General features: G+C 38.8%; 1 protein-coding gene across 3 annotated transcripts in view; it reads left to right on the top strand.

Annotated features, from left to right (window-relative positions):
- LOC150087110 (RNA 3'-terminal phosphate cyclase-like) overlaps window positions 1–24519 on the top strand; it is a 184844-nt gene that overhangs the window by 9028 nt on the left and 151297 nt on the right. The gene's annotated exons all lie outside the window — the stretch shown is intronic.

The following is a 24519-nucleotide window of genomic DNA, read 5'->3' as shown; positions in this document are numbered from 1 at the left end:
TTTCTGTAGACTTTGTACTCCCAAAATTCCAGTTCTGCATTCCTTATATCTGTGTGACACCTCGTCTCTGATATCCCAACAACAAGGCTTTGATGCTTTGAGCAATACCTCAAATTCATCAAATTTATTTACCAAACTCCTAGCATTGGTGTACATGCAAATATACATGCACCTGTTTCTATTCTTAGCTACCCAGTCTCTGAAATATCCAGCATTTTGTTTTCCAGGCTTCTGCTCATTCCAATATAAGCAGTGCAAGAATCACTTTCACCTCTGCCGCTGGTGATACCCTGCAAGTGTTATAATAAATTAACAGGGTATAGTCAAGCACGTATCCACAAGTAGGTTGGGATGCTTGCTGTCGACTGCAGTGCCTCATGAGTTCTTGGTTTTCCTTTCTTATGAGTACATTCAAAATACAATCTTTTGCCTGCTATTTTTTTTTTTTTGTGTTTGTCCATTAAATTCAAAATCTTGTAATTAAAATCAAGAGTTAACCATAAAATCTAGAGTTAATTGCATTAATACTAAATCCTCTCCATAGTTTTTGCTGATTATAGCTGTGTGTGTGTGTGTGTGTGTGTGTGTGTGTGTGTGTGTGTGTGTGTGTGTGTGTGTGTGTGTGTGTGTGTGTGTGTGTGTGTGTGTATCATCAGCCATACATGCCACATATGAAAAGCATTTGAAAAGTTTGGGGCTTGAGTATAAAGGTTTATTTGGGCAGTCTGGTAACATGCTACTTTTCAACAGTCCCCATTGGAGTCAATACACTATTGCCACTGATTCTGCAATGTGTTGATTCCAGCTATGAAGAAAGTTTTCTCTTTGGCTACCAGGAATGCATCCATTGCAGAAATGACATCATTGTCAGGGAAAAATGGATGCCAGCTAGGTGTTTTTTCAAATTAGGAAATGGGTGAAAGTCCAGAAATTAAAGAGAGAGAATCTTTATTGCAACATTTTATTGTAATTGGTTACGAGGTTAAGTGTTGCAACTTTCCCATCATGGCCAAAAGGCCAGGGGTTTACAGATAAGAGGTGTTACAAAAACATTAAATACCATAAAACATTAAAGAACAAAAACAAGATGACATTAAATGATATAGGGATAAAATGAAATGACAAATACATATACAATTTACAGTAGTGACTATTGTTCTCCTAGTTCATGAGAGAAAGCAGCAAGAGCACTGTCAGACTCATTTCCCATTTTGCTCTCTAATTAATTCATAGGGGTCTCCAACCAGGGCAGTTTCACTTCCGTCTAGATGGTTGCGATGTGTAGCAAGGCTTTGTCAAGAGATAGAGATGCCACTTCCCCTGTGGTCGCCATTCCCCGTATTAGTTAAGGGGTTTGGTGATTGGCAGATGCAGCTGACAGTTTGCAGTCTATGGAGTGTGTTGGGCCGAGTATCCCACATCTATATCATTGGTTGATGGCAAATTTGTTAAGGTCGGTGTCAATGTCCTGGATTTGTTCAAGCATCTGGTATGGTAGGAAACAATCTGATAGGTGGAGGCTTGAATGAAGAGGGCAAATAGTTGGGGTGGCTCTGAGCTGGGCAGGTGGAATCCTCCAGTCACAGAGATCCCAGAATGAGGAGATGTGATCAGACCTGTCAACATCTTTACTGTGATTACCAGCCTTTTTTCATCAATGAGAGAGAGAGCAGCCTAGGGATTCCCAGGGCCTGGGCCATTTCAGTCGTATGAACATGGGGTGATAACCTGTGCTTGTAGGTTACCATTTAAAGAGCTAATTTTCCGCTGCCCTGATGGGTTTTCTGATCGTAGGTGCTGCTGATGCCCAGAATTCAGCTGCATGAAGTAGCGGGGAGTATATAATGGTCCCCACAATTTCAAACTCATCAGTCATGCACTGCATTTATAGGTTTTTTTTGAATGATGGAGTATGATAGTACGGTTGAGAAGTAGTGGTCTTCAAGCAGTTGTAGGAGGACAGGTACCTGAATGGCATCAAAAGCTGCTTCGATGTCGAGGTATGTTATGAGGAGTTCTTTTCTCTCAAATGCTATAAGGATTTTGTGGGTTGTGGCAAGGAGATTGGTAATGGTGTACCTATTTGGTAACAAAGAATGAATTTGTGGTGGAGCAGCTGGAAGTTTGTGAGTTATTAGAGTTGGAAGGAGGGCTCTTTCTAGTAGTTTCAGGAGACATGAGAAATTGGAGATGGGTCTGAAGTGCTTTTCCAATGACGGTGTTCTTATTTTCGGGTGTGGCCTTACCAGATATACATTCCAATGATGGGGGAAGATGCGTCTGGTCAGCACTGCATTGAAGGTGCTAACAAGGGGCTGGATGATATATGGTCCCAGGCATCTCAACATGAACTGCAGTATTCCATCAGCACCCACAGCTGTAGAGAATGGGGTTGAATTCAAGGCTGTCAAGATTTGGTGCTTTGATATGGTGATAGTTGTCAGAGAATTCTGTTTGTCATGATTGAATATGTGATCAAGGTTACTGCTGGGTCTCGCAACATCTTCAAATCTGGTTATGAAATCACTCCATCTCTGGGGGTTGAGTTGCTCTGGGAAACTGGTGATTTGTTCAGTGTATGGTATCTTACCTATTGCTAGCAAATGATCAAAATACCTCTTGATGGCCTGGGATTTTTGGCTGTTGAAAATGGCTCTTGCTCTTGAAAAGGCTATTCTGTCATTAATTTCACCAGACTGCTTCCATTGCGTATGGAGTTGCTGCTTTAGTTGAAAGCTGGAGTTTAGATGTGGGGACTGCCATGCTCTAGAGTGGGAAGTGATACTGACTGTCTTTGAGGCGGTGTATTGAGCTACTGTAATAATCCATTGAGTTAACAGGTCAACTGCTATTAGGGTATCGCAGGATTCAAGGACATACCATGGGATGAGAGATGCTGCTGTAATGCATCTGGAAACATCCAGATATTTTGGACTATAGATTGTTCTTCGTATCACCTGTCCTTTTGAGTAGAGCGTACAGGCAATAGAAGTGAAAATCAGATCCAGTTGGTTTATACCCCTTGTGGGGCCTTCGTTTTTTATAGTAAGGCCAGTCATGCCAAGCTGTGAAAGGAACAATTTTTTCACGTGCTCCAGAGATGGTGGTCTGAGTATGAAAGGATACTACTATCCTTTCATACTCAGACCATCAACTTTTCAAGCGAGTATTAATTTAGTTAATTAATACCAAATCTTAAATTGCAACTTTATGAAAATGAAGTGATTTCTCTGAAGAGAAGGATGGATGCATAAAATGGGAGTCTCATCAGGGACTGAGGTGTATCTAGTGACTAGCCAGGTGATGACTCTTAATTTGGGACCCTCAGAAACCAGAACAGCCAAAGTGCATACTATTCTGATTCAAGTGGATTTAGTTTTATTGAGAGATTCTGTTGTTAGTGAAGTGGGTAAAATATTTAGTAATAAGGATAAGTGAAATAGATCTAGGGTTGATATGCCTGGATCAATGATCAAACCAATAAATTGTCATCTTTTATTGGGGAGAGATAAAGACAGCATTATTATTCACTTGGGAACTAATGATATTAAGTGCACACAAACTGATCTGTTGGGTAAATATAGGCCTATGCTGAAAAATGCCACATGTTAGGTCAGAATGTGTCTGCATTTCTGCCTAGATCTGTTGGGTGGGACTATATGCCAAAAGCCTTGTGGATTAATTCAAGATGTGGATTAATTCTTTTCCCAATACTAAATAGCCACAAAGGTGGGCTAACCTCCTCCCCCCTATCGTTCACCAAACTAATGCAGTAATGTTACGTTCAGAGCACAAGTAAACCCTGGTATTGAGATCATAAAGATATTCCTTTAGATTCTTGTCCACCAAACAGCCCAGCAATGATGTAAGTAAACCACATTATACTGTGTGTGGATGTATGTATTGTGACAGCGATATTTCAGAGACAGTTGGTATGCTTACTTATTGTTATTTACGTATATAAAATTAACCTTAAAACAAAATTCTCTGAATTAGATCAGAGTTTTATTTTTTAGGTATGATAGTTCACTGCTCAAGGTCACGAGTGGTTAATTATAATAACTAATAGAAAAATAAAATCAAAGGTGAATATTGGTATAAAAGTTTTGCAATCTTCAGAATTAGAGGTGATGAGAACTACATAGTGGGCATAATTAGATTTGGTGACCAGCCATTAACAAATGAAAAGACAAACACATTATTGAAAAATTCAAAGGTGGAACTGTTCAATGATGACTACAAAAAATAGGTTGGCCTTTAGGCCAATCTATTTTTTGTAGTCTAGAAGAAGCTAGAGTAAACAAGCTAGTAAAAATAAGGTAAGAAGAAATGAGCCAGAAGAAACACCAAAAGATAAAGTGATGGTGAAGAAAAATGAAGCAGAAAAAACATCACAAAATAGAAATCAGGCACTCAATACTCTGGTTTAACAAGGAAATAAAAGAAATTACTGATATATATAAAAAAAACCTTAACATGAAATATTTAAAAACAAAAGTTTGGTTTGTAAATATTTCAAGTATGCAGAATATAAAAACTTCAGAACCCAAGTAGTTGCTATAGTACAAAAAAAAAAAAAAAAAAATTCTGGAACAATCACTCTCGCCAATTAAAATTTTGTGGCATGCGGAAACAACTATTGACATTTATTATAAATAAAAGAAATGACTGACTATATTCATTTAGCCAATATATCAATATCAGAATGGGAAACCTTATTTTCAAAATGTTATGCAGAAGATAGGAATGTAGCATATCATGTATAACAAAGTACTAATAGGTTATATACACTGCCCTACCATTAATGTGTGGACACCTGCCTTTAGACAAAAGCTTTTATTGTACATTTAATATTTTGTGCTGAAACCTTTTGCTTTTATAACGGCCTTCAATCTTCGCGACATACTCTCAACCAGCTTTTTATAAATGTCAGGTGGTATGTTCCTCCACTCGGTCTTTAATGCAATCACCAGTTCTACCTTGTTCTTTGGGCGATCTCGACGTGCATGAACCTGACGATCCAATACATCCCAAAGATGCTCGATAGGGTTCAGATCAGCAGTGTGGGCTGGCCAATCTAACTTTTCCATACCCATATCCTCAAACCACTCTGTTACAACCCGAGCAGTACGGCATGGCACGTTGTCTTAATGATACAGGTATGGGCCAGAAGTATTGCCGTAATGTTGGAAGTGCATAATTGTCGGCCCCGGGTGCCAAGCGATTGTGACTAAGCGATTTCTCTGTACTTCCAGAAAGCGATTTACAGTTCCTTTTTGTCCTTATCGTTAAAAAATCTATTTATTTTATTACAGCTCTCGGAACAAAAGTCCCTGTACAGAGCAAGGAAAGAAAACCACCTTTCTTTATTTTCTCATAGTATATTACTAACCCCTACTACTCTTCGCTTGGTCACACCAGACACTGCTCCTGCCTCTCCGTGGTGGGGCTGGAAATCTTGGCAGAAAAGTCTCTCTGCCAAGGGCTAAAAGGAGCAAAGATGGACCATACCAATACTGACTCTTGCGGGATCAATGCCCCATCACATTCTAGAGAGCAGGAAGATTACAACCCTTCCTTTGCAAAGAGACAAAAGAAGGATACAGACCAGAATATCTGGCCTCATTTCCTCATAATACATTCTTTGACTGACCAGCCAGTCAGCAAGCTTTCTCCTTTTCTGATCCAGAAAAGTTTAGAGAATGTTGCTGGCTCACCAAAAATGGTTCGCAGACTAAAATCAGGTGACCTGCTTGTTGAAACAACACAATCCAAGCATTCAGACAAGCTACTAAAATTGAAAACACTTGGAGGAACTCCCATAGAGTGTCACCTCATGCCACCTTAAACTACTCAAAAGGAGTTTTAACAGAATGGGATCTTCTACATGTATCCGAGGAAGAAATTAAACAAGAGCTTTCAGAACAAAATGTTATTCAGGTAAAAAGAATACTAATCAAAAAGGAGCTGTTATTTGGTTTTTTTAGGAGCATTAGCAACTAAGGCCATATTGCTCCGGGATATGCGGTGGTCATTCCCTGACCTTTCCGTATTTGGTGGTGACGGGCTCGAACCCTGGTCTAATCAAGAAGCGTGTGCTACGCACTGCTGCTCCTTCCTACCTGGCTACGGAGGCACCACAATCAAAAAGGATGGTTCACTACTTCCAACCAGAAACATTATACTAACTTTCAACTTGCCAAATCCACCAACATCTGTAAAAGCCTGATACTTGAACTGTCATGTCCACCGTATATACCGAACCCAATCAGATGTTATGTCGAGGGACTGCTGTATGTGCTTCATGTGGATCTAAAGACCATATCCATACCGAATGCCCTGCACAAACCTTAGTGTCCAAACTGTAGAGGCAACCATTCCACTTACTCCAAAGACTGTGAAACATGGAAAAAAGAAAAAATGATTCAGAAGTATAAAACCGAGCACAAAGTCTCCTACCCTGAGGCAAAGAAACAAATATCACCAATTACAATAACACGCTCATGCAACAACTGTCCAACAGCATAAACAGATAACTGCTGTTACCACCACTACCACTTCAGTTGAAACCAACGTTACAGTCCCACCAAACATCTCTATTTCTGATTGGGCTCGCTCAATCCTAGCTCCATCAGCAAAATCATCTTCAATCTCAACTTCTAATCAAGCCATAAATACACCTGTTACAATTTCGCCAACAATGCCTTCTATGTCACGGCCAACCATAAATACTAAAAACATAGATATAGATGACAAACTCCCTGCCCATGATCATATGGATACATGTGAAAAAGAAATCCCAGAAGAACCAATCTTAGAGATACATGCTGAGAAAGAGATGGAAGTTCGCCCAATCTTCCCCAGAAAAGAGAAAAAGCCTGAGCAATCCAAGCAGACCCCCACTCGTAAAAAGTCAGAAACAAATACAAACACAAAGCCAATATAATGCACACAATAATACAGTGGAATTGTCGAGGCTTCCGCAGTAACCTTGATGACATTCGCAACCTAATTGATAAATATCACCCAGTAGGCATCTGCCTTCAAGAAACTAACCTAACTCCACAAATAAATGCAGCAGTAAACCACTACGGTACCTATAGACAAGACCGACGATTTTCCGGAGGAGCTCATGGTGGAGTTGCAATCTTAATTGATTCCAAAATTCCGTGTAAACGCCTCCAACTACAAACTTTTCTGGAAGCAGTTTCAGTTCGAGTCTCAATACAATTTACTTTCTCACTGGTTTCACTCTACCTCCCCCCCAAATCAAGAATTTTCTCTTTCAGAATTGGAACAGTTAGTAACTCAGCTCCCACCTCCGGTCTGTATCATGGGAGATTTAAATAGCCACCATCCCATGTGGGGGATCCCATCACCAAGACAAACGTAAATTGATTGAGAAATTACTGGAAGAGCAAAACCTCTCTCTCCTGAATACTGGAACTGAGACATACATCCATTTGACCACTGGAACAGCCTCTGAAATTGACGTATCCATATGTTCACCTGTCCTATATCCATTGATTGAATGGTCAATATTGAATAATCCACTAAATAGCGACCATTTTCCTGTGGTCTGCAAAATACTAACAAATGATGTTGCACATCACGATGGCCGAAAAAGATGGAGATTCCATAAAGCTGACTGGACTAAATATAAAACAATTGCAGCAATAGATGAACAAATAATCACCACTCAGCCCATAGACAATGCTACATCTCATGCCACAAACCAAATTTTAATAGCAGCTGAAGCTACAGTTCCTCGATCATCTGGAAAATACCATAAACATGACACAGCATGGTGGACTGAAGAATGCAGTATGGCCAAAAGAGAGAAGAATAAAGCTTGGAATCTCTTCCGAAAATATCCCATTTTCATCAATCTCCTAAATTTTAAAAAAGCCAGAGCCAAAACTAGATATCTCCAGCGTAAAAGTAGAAAGGAATCATGGATATGTTTCGCCTCCACAATTAACAAAAATACAGATACCCGTGTCATCTGGAACAAAATCAGAAAACTAAATGGGAAATTTCTTTCAGTTCCAACTCCACTAATAATCTGGAATGGACAGGAGATAACCAACCCCAAGGAAATCGCAAACTTACTGGAAACTACTTTTGCAAATATATCAGCAGTATCGGCATATACTCCATCTTTTCAGAAAACAAAAACTGTAGCTGAAAAATACAGACTAAATTTTAATACCAACCAACAACTCCCATATAACCAACCTTTCAACATAGAAGAATTACAAAAAGTTCTGGCTAAGTCTAGGAAGAGTGCAGCAGGACCTGATGGAGTTGAAACGATCCAACAACTTAATCAAAAATCTGTAAAGGCATTGCTTATGCTATACAGTACAATAGAATTTATATGGAAAACTACTATCCAAATTCCTGGCTTCACTCCCTTATAATTGCCTTACCTAAACCTGGTAAAGATCATACGATCCCTACAAATTATCGACCAATAACCCTAACAAGTTGCCTTGGGAAAATCCTCAAGAAAATGGTGAACAACAGATTAACCTGGTTTCTGGAAACATTTAACGTATTTAACATAAATCAATACGGATTTCGTAAAAACAGATCATCTCTGGACCCCATGATAAAGGCAGAAGCAAATATCCGCAATGCTTTTCTAAGGAATGAGCATCTAATAATGATCAGTCTTGATATAGAAAAGGCCTTTGATACTACCTGGCGATATGGCATTCTTAAAGATCTCCACAGTATTGGTTTGCGAGGAAACTTACCACTCTTGGTAAAAAAACTTTCTGAAAGTTAGAACCTTCCAGGTAAAATATCAAAACAATCTGTCACAAATATACGCACAGGAAGGAGTACCCCAAGGCTCAGTGCTGAGTTCAACCTTATTTACCATCAAAATAAACTCTATTATAAAAGACCTGCCAAAAATAGTTGAAACATTCCTTTATGCAGATGATGTTACTATTTCGTGCCATTCACAAAACATGAACATGATAGAAAGACAATTACAAAGTGCAGTGAACAAAATAGAATTGTGGACTAAAAACAATGGCCATACACTTCTGTAGAAAACGAAAATGCACCCAGATCCAGAAATAAGGGCGCCTCTGTAGCCAGGTGGGAAGGAGCAGCAGTGCGTAGCATACGCTTCTTGATTAGACCGGGGTTCAAGCCCGTCACCACCAAATACGGAGGATGCGGAAAGGTCAGGGAATGACCACTGCATATTCCCGGAGCAATATGGCCTTAGTTGCTAATGCTCCTAAAAACCAAACAATCCAGAAATAAAACTAGAAAACCAGCTGATACAGCTAGCAAACAGTATACGTTTCCTTGGCCTGATTCTTGATAAAAAACTTAACTTTTTGGAACACATCAAATACCTCCGAACAACCTGTCAAAAAAAATAAAATATTCTCAGAGTTCTTTCTGCAGTGAAGTGGGGAGCAGATCGGTTCACACTTCTTCACCTATACTATGCTATAATCAGATCAAGACTTGACTATGGGGCCCCTGTGTATAGCTCGTGCAGACCAAGTGTCATCAAATGGCTTGATTCCATACATCATAGCACCTTACGAATCTCTTTAGGTGCATACAGAACATCACCAGTACAAAGCTTATATGCAGAGACTCATGAGCCCCCATTATATCTCCGGAGGCAAATGCTGCTATTAAACTATGCAATTAAAATCCGAAGTCTTCCTCATCATCCTACTTGGCAGTATCTTTTCAATCCACAGTGGGAAATCCTCTACAGCAATAAACCCACAGTAAATAAACCAGCCAGAATACGACTAAAAGAAACAATCTCAAAATGGGGCCTAAGCTTTGAAAATGTACATGAGGATAATAGCATAAGTATTTCACCATGTCACACTTTCACGCCAAACTGTGACACTTATTTTCAACAATGGGGAAAAAGCACTCTGGCAAATGTCAACATAAAACAGATGCATGCAGCCCACGCATCACAGTTCTCAGAATACTTTCATATATATATATACAGACGGCTCTAAAACAGACACCAAAGTTGGTGCTGCAGTGGTCTTTCCACACACACTGTTCTCTCACAACAACTTCCAAACCAATGCTATTCTGCTGAACTATTCGCCCTACAAATGGCCTTAAAATACATAGCTTCTTCCCCTCTTCTAAAACATCTCATATACAGATTCATTGAGTGCAATACATGCTCTCCAACAAAGACAGACTCCATCACATCCCATTCTCTATCAGATACAAGCTCACCTTGTGAAACTTAAAAGAAAAATGATTCTGTTGGATCCCAGGATATACAGGCATCGAAGGTAATGAAAGAGCTGATCGAGCAGCAAAGAATCCTACAAACACAAACCACAGGCTTTACAAAGTTCCATATACCGATTACAGACCTATCATAAAACAGTTTCTCCACAATCAGTGGTCACAAATGTGGCAAAATGAATCAAACAATAAACTGTTTCAAATAAAACATGAACTACAGCCATGGAAATAGAGTCTTCGCAAGAATCGGCATGAAGAAGTCATTATATCCAGACTACACGTTGGACATACACATCTTATGCACAATTATTTACTGACCAAAGCAAATCCTCCAGAATGCCTTCACTGTTCTTGTCAACTCACTGTAAAACATTTCCTTATAGAATGTCCACAATACCACATGGCACGACAATCAGCCTTCCATCTCCCTATTAATTTCCAAGATTCTCTGACCTTATCACAAATCCTAGGCGATAACTCCAACATTGAAAATATATTTACTTATCTAAAATTAATAGGATATTTTGACCAGATATAAATCATATTTAAGAAATATAAACGTCCTTGTCACTAAACATTAATAGATAAGCACAATATGGCCAAAGTTGCTTTTGCGCCAAAAAACCCAACAACAACCAACCAGCATAATTGTCCAGAGTGTTCTGGTATTGCACAGCATTCTTGGTTTTGTCGACAACAACTAATGGGCCCAGGCCAACCATGAAAGGAGTCCCAAAGCATGACACTGCCTCCACCAAACTTCATTGTTGGGGAGTAGTAGTAGTAGTAGTAGTAGTAGTAGCAGTGGCACTCGATGCAAGAAAGCAAGTGTAGGAGCTTATGCAGCATCAGCCAAAAAAAAAAAAAAAAAATCACACCATACCCTCCAAATGCCTGTCCAGTTCCTCCTTAAATTTATTTAACCTATCAACTTCCACAACGACAGATGGAAGTTTGTTCCAGCAATTAACCACCCGCTGGCTAAAGGCAAATTTCCGCACATCTATTCTACATCTATCCTTTCTTAATTTGAACTTATGTCCCCGTAGGTTCGTATTCTGAACAAGTGGGAGGATCCCATCAGAATTCAGCGTGCTCAACCCATTCAAGGCCTTATAGACCTCAATCAGATCACCGCGCAGGTGCCTAGTCTCCAGCCACTGCAATTTGCAGAACTTAAGCCTCTCTTGGTAAGAGGATCCCTTCATTCCCCTCACCAATCGTGTTGCTCTTCTCTGTACATGCTCAAGCAAATCTACATCCTTCCTAAAATGAGGCCTCCAGACCTGTACGCAGTACTCAAGGCGTGGCCTGACCATTGCCTTATACAGAGGGACAATCACCTCCTTTTCCCTGCTAGCAAAATTCCTATATATCATTGACAAAACCCCATGACCTGCCCTAGCAGCCTGTCTACATTGCTCAGAAAACTTCATATCTGACTGCACAATTACTCCCAGGTCTTTTTCATTTTCTACCACCTTAAGTGTAGTACCACACAGTTGGTACGTTTCTCTGGGGTTACTTCTACCCATATGCAGTACTTTGCATTTGTCAAGGTTAAACTTCAGTTGCCACTTCTTAGCCCATCTGCCCAAATTATCTAGATCCTGTTGCAGTAGCACACTGCCATTACTGTCATTAACAACCCTGCCAACCTTTGTATCATCTGCAAACTTCGACATTAAGCCTGATATACCTTCATCAATATCATTGATAAATATACAAAACAACAGTGGACCTAACACCGAACCCTGTGGGACTCCACTAATAACATTAGTCCACGAAGAGCAGCACCCATTGATTACCACCCTCTGTCTTCTCCCACTTAACCATCCTTTTATCCATTGTAGCAACTTACCCTTAATACCATTCTGCTCCAATTTGTACAGTAGTCTTCCATGCGCAACAGTGTCAAAAGCTTTCCTGAAATCCAAGTATATGATATCAAAATTATTTTTTGCATCCAGTTCCTTTGTGACCACATCATAATAACCAATCAAATTTGTCAGACAAGACTTTCCCTTAACAAACCCATGCTGTGTCTGAATTATTGCTGCAGTCTTGTCTAGATGATCCTGCAATGCATCTTTAACCAGTGACTCCATTATTTTACCCGGAACAGAAGTTAAACTAACTGGTCTGTAATTACTCGTGTCACCCTTCGAACCTCCTTTGTGAATTGGGGATACATTTGCACATCTCCAGTCCGTGGGAACCTCCCCTGAATCCAAGGATGCTCTCATAATTATGGCTAAGGGTTTGCTTAGTTGCTTTGCCGCCTCCTTTAATATAACTGGATAGATCCCATCCACCCCAGGTGCCTTTCTTATGTTTAACTTCAACAATTTCTCCTCCACTTTGCTCTCAGTTATTACAAAATCATTAAGCACACTGCTACAATTTGATAACCTTCTTCCATTTTCAAACTGTAATAATTCCTCACGTGTGAATGTAGATGCAAAATACTCATTCAGTTTGTTTGCTATCTGAGCAGGATCATCAACAGTCGAACCATCGATGTCAAGTGGACCAATCATATTCATCCCCTTCCTTTTAGAGTTTATATAAGTAAAGAAATCCTTGCTGTTTTTCTTAGCATCTTTTGCCAAAGATTTCTCGTAATCCGCCTTTGCCTGCCTAACCTCCTTTGTGACCTGATTACAGACTAGCTTATATCTGCTACAGGCTTCTGCGTCGCCTGATAATTTATATGCATCCCATGCATTTTTCTTCTCTGTCACGAGTCTCATTAGTTCATTTGATAACCATTTAGGCCTAAACCTTGAACAATATTTCTTCATCGGTATGAAAAGTCTAGTAGCTTCCCCGATTAATTCCTTGAATGCTTCCCACTTAGAATTTACTGTTTGTAACATCGTCAGTTGATCCCACTGTACAGAATTTAAAAACTGTCTGAGACCACTGTACTCCCCTTTACGGAAGCAAAAACCCTTTCCTTTACCCCTGACGGTAGTTACCTCTTTGAGTAAATCCCACTTCAGCACACTGTGATCACTGCCACCTAGTGGTTCCTTTATCTGCAAATTCTTAATACACGAATGATCACTGCTGATAACCAGATCAAGAGTATTACTTTCTCTGGTTGCCTCTCGAACATGCTGCTGCAGAAAACAATCATCCAATAAATCCACAAAAGTCTGACTAGTGTGTGAGTGACCAACCCACAAGTTCCAGTCAATATCTGGGAAGTTAAAATCCCCCATTATAAGACATTCTGATTTACTGGCCCACTCTATTTCTCTGTACAATTGTTCATTGTACTCATTCGAGTCATTAGGCCTATAACACACTCCTACTCTTATTTTTGCTTTCGCAGTGCTTATGTCACACCAAACTGACTCAACAGTGCACTGTCCATCTATATCAACTGGATGCACTTCTTTTGATTTTATGTTTTTCTTAATTAACAGCATAACACCTCCTCCCTTTCTGTCCTGTCTATCCTTTCTGTACACATTGTACTCCCCAAATTCCAGTTCTGCATTCCCTATATCTTTGTGACACCACGTTTCTGCTATCCCAACAATATCCGCCTTTGATGTCTTGACCAACACTTCAAATTCATCAAATTTATTTACTATACTTCTAGCATTGGTATACATGCAAGCATACATGCTCCTATGCCTATTCCTTGTTACCCTAACACATCCCATATACCCAACTATTCCAGGATGACTGCCATCCGTCCCTGAAACCCCCAACACCCCTCGCTCCAGGTCGCTTCTTATTCTAATAGAAGTTGTGCAAGAATCACCTTCACCTCTGCCTGCGGTTACTGTTAAACTATTAGTCTTTGTATCCCCCCAAGCTAACAGTTTTCCGACCCACCTAACACTGCCTCGATAGCATCAGCAAATATTCTTGCACCCTTTCTATTTAAGTGTATCCCATCCCTGTAGAAGCAATCTCTCCTGTTAACAAGTACAGTCCAGGCTGAAAAAAATTCTACCCCTTGAGCCTTGCACATTCTTTCCAGGGCCGAATTGATCGACAAGGCTCTCATCATATACTCCCTCCTATCGTGTCTGGGCAGAATTGCAGACACTTTCAAATTCAACCCTAATTCTCGGCTTTTTTTCAACAGTGACCTGTACTTGTTGAGTAATTCTGCCGGTCTCCTACTCTTAATATCATTAGTGCCAACGTGTACAACTATATCACCTTTTGTGCCCTTGAAAGATGATATCCGCTCTACAACGTCATCAACCTTTGCCCCTGGCAGACATACCCTGGTCCTGTTCCACCTATCCTTTTTACATAGCATGTTCCCCGTTTCCCTGACAATAGAGTCACCAACAACTAATAGTTCCTGTGGGACCAGCGCATTCTGCCTTGGGGTTTGCCGCTGTGTTGCGCGATGACCAAGTGCAAGCTCTGGCGTTGATGTTGGCAGCTGAGAGCTTGATGGGCCCCTCAATTTATTTCCTTCGAGGGCATCCACCCTGTCCTTCAAACTCTCATATAGGCCCATAACAACGCTGAGTTGTCGCCTGATTTCCTTACACTCCTTACATCGCGCACACACAAAGACATCCCCCATGGCAATATCATGTTCCGTTCCAGAGAGTTCGGCAAACATTTCACAAGTTGCACATTTTTTTAGGCTGTGACGCGTTGGAGAATCGCCCCCCTCAGTTCTCCCCCGAGTCACAACACTCCTGCCACTTTGTGCCCGTTGCTTTGCTGCTCTAGTTCGGGGCATGGTAGTTTAAATTAATAAAATCAATAAATTAAATGTCAGTAGTATTTGAATAGAAACTATGAAATAGAAACAGTGAAGCGTATTACTATATAATTATGCGTTAGAGCTACCTAGCTACCTCAATTAAAAAATTTGAATTCCCTACAAAAACTTTGAATTCCCTATACACAAAAACAATGGCTAGAAAAATCGAACAAAAATAACGGTTTTACCTATCGTAAGTAAAATCCACAAAAACTCTTTATCTAAATTAAAATAAAAAATAACCAGCGTAACTATAACTATATGACTACGTATTAAGTACAATATAAAACAACAATCATGTAAATAAAAGGCAAACACTTATCGTTTTTGCGGAGCTTGTAACTGACAGCTGTAACTTTTAAATAGAGTCAGCGCCCTCTCACAACCTTGACCTGGAGGAGATGCAATCAGGAAGGAACTGTTCCCCTGGCATTTGCCACACCCAGGAACGGCCATCAGACTGGTAGAGTGCGAACCTCGACTCGTCTGTCCATAGGACTGTTTCCCACTGCTCTACAGTCCAGGTTTTGTGCTCCTTACACCATGTTAATCGTCGTCTAGCATTTGTTGAGATGATCAATTCCATTGAACTGTTGAGGTAATTCTGTTGAACTTTCATCTTGCATACCCACTTTTGCAATTCTGTCCAAAGCCCAGTGTGAATATTTATAGCAGGTTCTGTGACGTGTTGCATGCATAGGACCTGTTTCCCCATTCATGGAGGGGTGTCCGGATATTAATGGTAGGGCAGTGTGTATCTAAAACAGAAATACATAAACAGCACATTTAAAAAGTCAAAAAAGCTGACATTGATAAAATCAAAAATGAACTGCTCAAACAAAGAGCCCTAAATTATTAGAAGAAATCATCAAACTTTAATAGTTATATCTGACATAAACTATCACAATAGCATTTGTTGGAAACAAAAAAAAAAAAAAAAAAGCCAGAAAATTATAAGAAATAATTTGTACCACACTGAAATTATACACTAAAAAAGAATGAGAATATCATGAATAATTTGGAATTTCAAAATAATGGCAGGGAGTTCAGAAAAGGAAGATCATATACGGATGCAGTATTTACACTTGAAGTGTTATAGAAAGAGCAATTGAATTTAATATATCCAGTACCCTATACATTTTTGATCTCGAAAAAATATTTGATAGAGTAAGATTGGAAGATTTGAACAATGCCGGCCACCAGCATCTTCATAATAATATCAACCGCATCTTTTAAAGGTGATAAATTATGGCAGATACCATACTCATTGCACAGATACTGCTGCATACATTTAAACAAATTGCAGAAAAATATGAAAATTTCAGTAAACAAAACAATTATCTAAGGATCCTATAGAGGTCTTTTGTATTTAAATGCCTATCCCAGAAGGTGTACCGTTAAAATGTATAGGCATGTTTGATTAGTGATTAGAGGGCCATTGTTGGTTAATTAATAACACATTGTATATTATTTTGTTCAAATTTCAACATAAAAAAATGTTAATGATTATTGGATAATTGAATTTTTAGCATTAGTAGAGGCATTTGATGCAAGAAAGCAAGCTTATGCAGCATCAGCCAAAAAAAAAAAAACCACTTCCACTTCACCCCTCTGTTCGTTTGAAATACCTGTCCAGCTGAGCCTTAAACTTATTTCGGCTATCAACTTCCACGACAAGGGATGGAAGTCTGTTCCACCAACCAACCACCCGCTGGCTAAAGGCAAATTTCCGCACGTCTATCCTACATCTGTCTTTCCTCAATTTGAATTTATGCCCTCTCAGGTGATTATTCTGACATTGGAGGCAAATTGCTGCTATGGATAAAGGGGTGGTTGAGGGGGAGAAGACAGAGAGTGGTAATCAATGGACACTGCTCATCGTGGACTAATGTTATTAGTGGAGTCCCTCAGGGCTCAGTGTTGGGTCCATTATTGTTTTCTGTATTTATAAATGATATTGATGATGGTATATCAAGCTTAATGTCCAAGTTTGCAGATGATACAAAGGTTGGCAGGGTTGTCAAGGACACTACTGACACTATGCTGCTGCAACAGGATCTGGAAAGGTTGAGCAGATGGGCTGAGAGGTGGCAAATGAAGTTTAACATTGACAAATGTAAAGTACTACACATGGGAAACAGCAACCCCAGAGCAACGTATCAACTCTGTGGTACTACACTGACAGTGGTAGAGAATGAAAGGGACTTGGGGGTTATTGTGCAGGCAGATATGAAGTTCTCTGAGCAGTGCAGACGGGCTGCAAGAGTAGCTCATGGAGTGTTGTCAATGATATACAGGAATTTTTCCAGCAGGGATAAGGAGGTGATTATTCCATTGTATAAGGCAATGGTCAGGCCACACCTAGAGTACTGTATACAGGTCTGGAGGCCTCATTTCAAGAAGGATGTAGAGCTGCTGGAACGAGTACAGAGAAGGGCAACAAGATTAGTGAATGGAACAAAGGGATGCTCTTACGAAGAAAGGCTTAAGTTTTGCAAATTACAGTGTCTGGAGACTAGGCACCAGCGAGGTGATCTGATAGAGGTGTATAAAGCCTTGAATGGTTTAAGCATGCTCAATGCTGATGGGATTCTTCCTCTAGCTCAGAAAAATCACCTGAGAGGGCATAAATTCAAATTGAGGAAAGACAGATGTAGGATAGACGTGCGGAAATTTGCCTTTAGCCAGAGGGTTGTTGGTTGGTGGAACAGACTGCCATCCCTTGTGGTGGAGGTTGATAGCCTAAATAAGTTTAAGGCTCAGCTGGACAGGTATTTTGAACGAACAGAGGGGTGAAGTGATAGTGGGTTTTTTTTTTTTTTTTTTTTTTTGGCTGATGCTGCATAAGCTTGCTTTCTTGCATCAAATGCCTCTACTAATGCTAATGCTAAGAGGAAGAATCCCATCAGCATTGAGCATGCTCAAACCATTCAAGGCTTTATACACCTCTATCAGATCACCTCGCTGGTGCCTAGTCTCCAGACACTTTATTTTGCAAAACTTAAGCCTTTCTTCGTAAGAGCACCCTCTTTGTTCCATTCACTAATCTTGTTGCCCTTCTCTGTACTCGTTCCAGCAGCTCTACATCCTTCTTGAAATTAGGCCTCCAGACCTGTATAGAGTACTCTAGGTGTGGCCTGACCATTGCCTTATACAAGGGAATAATCACCTCCTTATCCCTGCTAGAAAAATTCCTATATATCATTGACAATACACCATGAGCTACTCTTGCAGCCCGTCTGCACTGCTCAGAGAACTTTATATCTGCCTGCACAATTACCCCCAGGTCCTTTTCATTCTCTACCACTGTAAGTGTAGTACCACTGAGTCGATACGTTGCTCTGGAGTTGCTGTTTCCCATATGTAGTACTTTACATTTGTCAATGTTAAACTTCATTTGCCACCTCTCAGCCCATCTGCTGAACCTTTCCAGATCCTGTGCAGCAGCATAGTGTCAGTAGTGTCCTTGACAACCCTGCCAACCTTCGTATCGTCTGCAAACTTGGACATTAAGCTTGATATACCATCATCAATATCATTTATAAATACAGAAAACAATAATGGACCCAACACTGAACCCTGAGGGACTCCACTAATAACATTAGTCCATGATGAGCAGTGTCCATTGATTACCACTCTCTGTCTTCTCCCCCTCAACCACCCTGTTGATATAGTTAACCAATTTACCTGTTGATATAGTTATATTCTGCATTTCATAGTCGTTTCAAATTTTAAGTTATATGAAAACATCATATAACTGCTTTGTTTTGAATTTACCTTGTGATATACTTATATCCTGGAGTTCATAGTCTGTCACAAGACTATTAACTGCTTTGCTTTGCTAAAAAAAAGAATCTCTGTACTTATTCCAGCTCTTGGCTTAGCTGAGAATCAGAACGATTGGCACTAACTGGCAGGATCATTACACATGTGATTATTACTTCAGACATATGATGCAAGAAAGCAAGCTTATAGAGCATCAGCCAAAAAAAAAAAAAAAAAAACCCTTCCCGTTACACCCATCCAAAAATGATTGTCTAGTTCGGCCTTAAATTTATTTAAGCTATCAACTTCCACAACAACAGATGGAAGTCTGTTCCAGCAATTAACTACCCACTGGCTAAAGACAAACTTCCACACATCTACTATTCTACAACTGTCTTTCCTCAATTTGAATCTATGCCTTCTCGGGTTCTTAATCTGAGCAAGCGGAAGTATCCCACCAGCATTGAGTCTGCTCAAACCATTTAAGGCTTTGTACACCTCAGTCAGATCACCTTGTATGTGCCTAGTCTCCAGATGCTGCAACTTACAGAATTTAAGCTTCTCCTGGTAAGAGAAACCCTTTGTTCCTCTCACCAATCTTGTTGCCCTTCTCTGTACTCATTCTAGCAACTCTACATCCTTCCTAAAATAGGCCTCAAGATCTGTATGCAGGTCTGGAGGCCTCATTTTAGACCTGGTGGCCTGACCATTGCCTTATACAAAGGGATAATGACCTCCTTGTCTCTGCTAGCAAAATTCTTGTATATCATTGACAAAACTCCATGACCTGCTCTGGCAGCCCATCTGCACTGCTCAGAGAACTTCATATCTGACTGCACAATTACCCCCAGGTCTTTTTCATTCTCCACCTCCCTGACTGCATATAGGTAGCAGTACTTTGCATTTGTGAATATTAAACTTCAGAAGCCCATCTACCTAACTTTTCTAGATCCTGTTGCAGTAGGATATTGTCTTTACTATCATTAACAACTCTGCAAACTTGGATATTAAGTCTGATATACCTTCATCGATATCATTAATAAATACACAAGACAACAATGGGCCCAGCACCGAACCCTGAGGGACTCCACTAATAACATTAGTCCACATAGAGAGAGCAGGGTCCATTTATTACCACTCTCTGCTATCTTCCACTCAACCATCCCTTTATACATTGCAGCAACTTGCCCTTAATGCCATACCGCTGCAATTTTTACAGCAGTCTTCCAGATGCAACAGTATCAAAAGCAATTCTAAAATCCAAGTACAGTATATGATATTAAAATTATTTTTTGCATCCAGTTCCTTTGTGACCAATCGTAGGATCCAATCAAATTGGTCAGACAAGATTTCCCCTTAACAAACCCATGCTGTGTCTGAACTATTACTGCAATCTTGTCTAGGTGATCCTGAAACCCTTCTTTAACCAGTGAATCCATTATTTTCCCTCAAACAGAAGTTAAACTTAACAAGTTTATAATTATTTGCACAACCCTTTGAACTCCATTTGTGAATTGGGGATACATTTGCACATCTCCAGTCCATGGGGACCTCCCCTGAATCTAAGGATGCTCTCATACGTATGGCTAATGATTTGTTTACTTCCCTTTCTGCCTCCTTCAATACAACTGGATAGATTCCATCTGCCCCAGGTGCCTTTTTTATGTTTAACTTCAACAATTTCTCCTCCACTTTGCTCTCAGTTATTACAAAATCACTTAACTCCCTGTTATAGTTTAGTAAACTTCTGTCCTCCCCTTCCTTACAGAATTCCTCATGTGTGACTATAGATGGAAAATACTCATTGTTTGTCAGCTCTCTGAGCAGGATCAGGAACAGTCAAACCACAAACATCAAGTGGACCAATCTGATTTATCTCCTAGAGTTTACATAAGTAAAGAACTCTGCTGTTTTTATTTGCATACTTTGCCAAAGATTTTTTATTTCATTATTTCTTATTGAAGTGACATGCCAAAAGTAAAAACATTTGCTGAATTAAAAAAAAAGGAAATTATTTGATTTGTCAAAAGATAAATGTTACATTATATATCTGCCTTATTGCTCTGTCTTAATTAAAGGATAGCACACATCAATAAGATAATAAACTCCATACCTGGATACTTTTATGGAAACACATTGCCTAAAGGTTAAGATATATTATTATAAGTTGTGGAAAACAGGGTAGCATTATTTTGATATTTTATTTCAGAAGTCTCTTCTGTGTATAAAATGTATTAATTTTTTAAATACCTATCCAAACACTGAATTACATTACATAAATATATCATTAAAACATGTAGCCATAGTGGATATATACTGTTTTGAAATTGGAAAGATTGTCTATGTCCAGGGTGCCCTAGCTGCATGCAGCCAACTCCTTCACATTGTGTGGCCAGCCTTGTGTTATGCATCTCCCTGAGCTTAAATTTAAACCAGTATGTCACAAAATATAGTTTAACATTGACTTTTGAAAATATGTTTTTAATAATAATCCATTTTTCTGTATTGCCTTCTCATGTTTTTTCTATCTTCCTTTTAATTTAGCAATACAGTATTATTATAACTATATAATAGAAATATTGTTAGTATTTTGTAATGAGTGGCAAATTTTTGTATAAATATTAATTATTAAATTTTATAAAAATAAATTGTAAATACAAATGTAGATAGCAAAAATAAAGTTTATTCTGTAAAATATATAATTGGTGGTAAGGAACTAGTCTTGCAGCCTGCATTATGAATTTCTGATTGTTAGATTATTGAACTTATTGTTGATATACTTAAATTCCAGAATTCTTAGTTTTCACAAATTGCACGAAAACATTTAAAATTGCATTGTTTTGCTAATAAAAAAAAAAACCCCAACCTCTGTACTTATTCTGTAACACGTATTTCATTTAGCTAAGAAATAAAATAGTTGCCGTTAATCAGAAAGATCATTATGTAGTTCTGACCTTGCAGAACTATCTAATGAACATTAGATAGTTCTGAAAGTTTTGTAGAAACTTTAAGTGCATTTCACAGCTATCATTAGTAACAGAATGCAAGAGGAGCATTTGAGAGAGAGAGAGAGAGAGAAAAAGAAAACAGGTATCATACAAAGATATGAGAATTAGATAGGGCCTTAATTTTTTTGTTTGTGGCTGAAACTGTGTTAAAGCAAAACATAAATGGAGAAAGTTCCAGTAATATGAGCAAAGCATAGTCAAGATCATTTGATTCTCTGAGAATAATCATTTGAAAAAAGTTTTAATGTCACTCTAAATAATAAAAGAAAAAAAAAAAAAAAAAGGGTGGCAAAATGGATGAATACCGGTGGCTGGCTGGCCTAATAGAGCAGAAAAAAATATGGGAATGTTACAGAGTGATAAAAAGTACTGAAGCCTACAACATCTACAATTGATCTGTAATAGTACCACAGAAACTGAGGTTGATACAACATGCTTGAATTGTGCTCCTGATTTTTCTTAAAATTCATTAAGTTATAATGCTGTTTTCATCATAAATTATGTATTAATCACATCGAGTCATCATTTGTCACTGTTTGGTAAGTGATAAGCAGTTTTGGTTTTGTTCACTTAATTCATACTGTTGATTTTTATCTGCTGTGTTGAGCATCTTGCTGATAGACATGTCTCTTGTCTGTTACTTTACTAATGCATTACTATAGTGTCCATTTATAGCTGTGTGCCATCCAACATCTAGACATCCCTAGAGTTTCCCACTGTATTGAGTCATGAAGGCTGGGTCTAATTTAACATAATCTCCCCATTCTGTTGTCTGTGACTGTTCCTAATATACATAGGTATTTGTGCTTGAAATTGGGATTTGAATTGGGCTAACATATAGAGAGATCGTTAGAATGCTTATATAAAGTTGATATTGGTAACTTCAAATATTAAGTTACAAAATCAACAATTTTTAAGCTTGAAAATTTCAATTTTCAACGTACCTGAATTTTAATTGATCATAAGATCTGATTGAGCAAAACATAGTTGCACAATCTAGAGCTGTTAAAATCTGATTGTGCAAAACATAGTAAAAATGAATACTAATATAGAAACTAAGAATAACAGTGTTAAAAATCATGAGGATGAATTGAATGCGATGGAAAAGTCACCAGTGTTACAACCAAGGGTACTACAATTACAAGTAGAAAGACACAGATTAGTTGATTTTCAGTATGATAAAATACCATACTGAAGTCGTGACCAATAGTCACGACTGTCTAGTGAAATATCTACTCAGTTGTTTATAGAGAAAAACATGAATGGAGCAGTACTTACTAGTAAAGCTACAAATGTTACAACTAATACTGAAAATAATGGTGATGGGGTCAGTAAAGATACAGATGAGATTTCTGCAATTTATGAAGTTATATCAAAAAAGGAGAAAGGGTATGCAAAGTTTTTTTTTTTTTTTTTTTTCCTTGTCTAGTGAAACTCATAAAGTTACAAAAATGTCAAGGAATCTAATTATGGATAAATGGACTGATCTAGAGACTGCAACCACAGCTTTATTGATTGAGAATGAAAAGCTATAGGCAGTCAATACTGAAGTTAATTTAAGGGCCAGGTTTCCTGGAAAGAATTATTCAATCTTTTCCAATGATGGCATCAAATAAGACAAAGTATGCTCATAGTTATGAATATCAATGGCAGTTTAGCAAAGATCCAGAGCATGATGAATTAAAGGGTGTGGATTCTGTTCCCTCGTGTTCTTTCGCTGAAGTGGTTAGCAAAGCAAGAATGGTTGAACAACCTAGCAATGATACTGATGCTTTTTTGTCTCCTCCTGTATGTGTTGGGGGAAGAAGGGGGAAAAATATCCCTACCAATTGGTAAACAAGAGTGATTTAAAAATGAATACTGATGTTAAAACGGAGTAACTAATATGTTAAAAACTGAGTTTAAATACGTGAAGGCACCTCCGTAGCCAGGTGGGCAGGAGCAGCAGTGCGTAGCACACGCTTCTTGATTAGACTGGGGTTCGAGCCCGTGACCACCAAATACGGAGGATGCAGAAAGGTCAGGAAATGACCACCGTATATCCGCAGAACAATATGGCCTTAGTTGCTAATGCTCCTAAAAACCAAATAACAAACAAACAAACAAATACGTGAAAGTTGAGTCTTTGTGGTTAGTACGAAATTGTGGAGTAATATTAGAAATCTTTATTTATGAAATAGCATTGTTCAATATTCATAATTTTTCATCAAAAAATGTATATGGCCTGCAGAGCTTTCCTAAGATTGGTGTATAAGGCCTTGAATGGGTTGAGCACGCTGAATTCTGATGGGAACCTTTCACTTGTTCAGATTATGAACCTAAGGGGGCATAAATTCAAATTAAGAAAAGACAGATGTAGAATAGATGTGCGGAAATTTTCCTTTAGCCAGTGGGTGGTTAATTGCTGGAACAAACTTCCATCTGTCGTGGAAGTTGATAGGTTGAATAAATTTAAGGAGGAACTGGACAGGCATTTGGAGGGAATGGTATGATTTTTTTTTTTTTTTTTTGGCTGATGCTGCATAAACTCATACACTTGCTTTCTTGCATCACATGCCACTACTAATACCTAAAATAATTTCCTGTCACTATCTAGTTTAGTAGACTTGATTAGAAGGTGATTCCTTACTCTTTGTGTTCAATACTTGGTAATCTTTGTTATTTGGGCATTTTTCTTAATTATGTATTCTAGCTCATTGTCAAAGGTAAGACTTTTATCCCTTACCTAATAAC

The sequence above is a fragment of the Mastigoproctus giganteus genome, chromosome 4 (assembly GCF_048544385.1).
Source record: "Mastigoproctus giganteus isolate SK-2022 chromosome 4, ASM4854438v1, whole genome shotgun sequence".
NCBI classification, from domain to species: domain Eukaryota; kingdom Metazoa; phylum Arthropoda; class Arachnida; order Uropygi; family Thelyphonidae; genus Mastigoproctus; species Mastigoproctus giganteus.
This window is presented reverse-complemented; position numbering and strand designations above follow the sequence as displayed.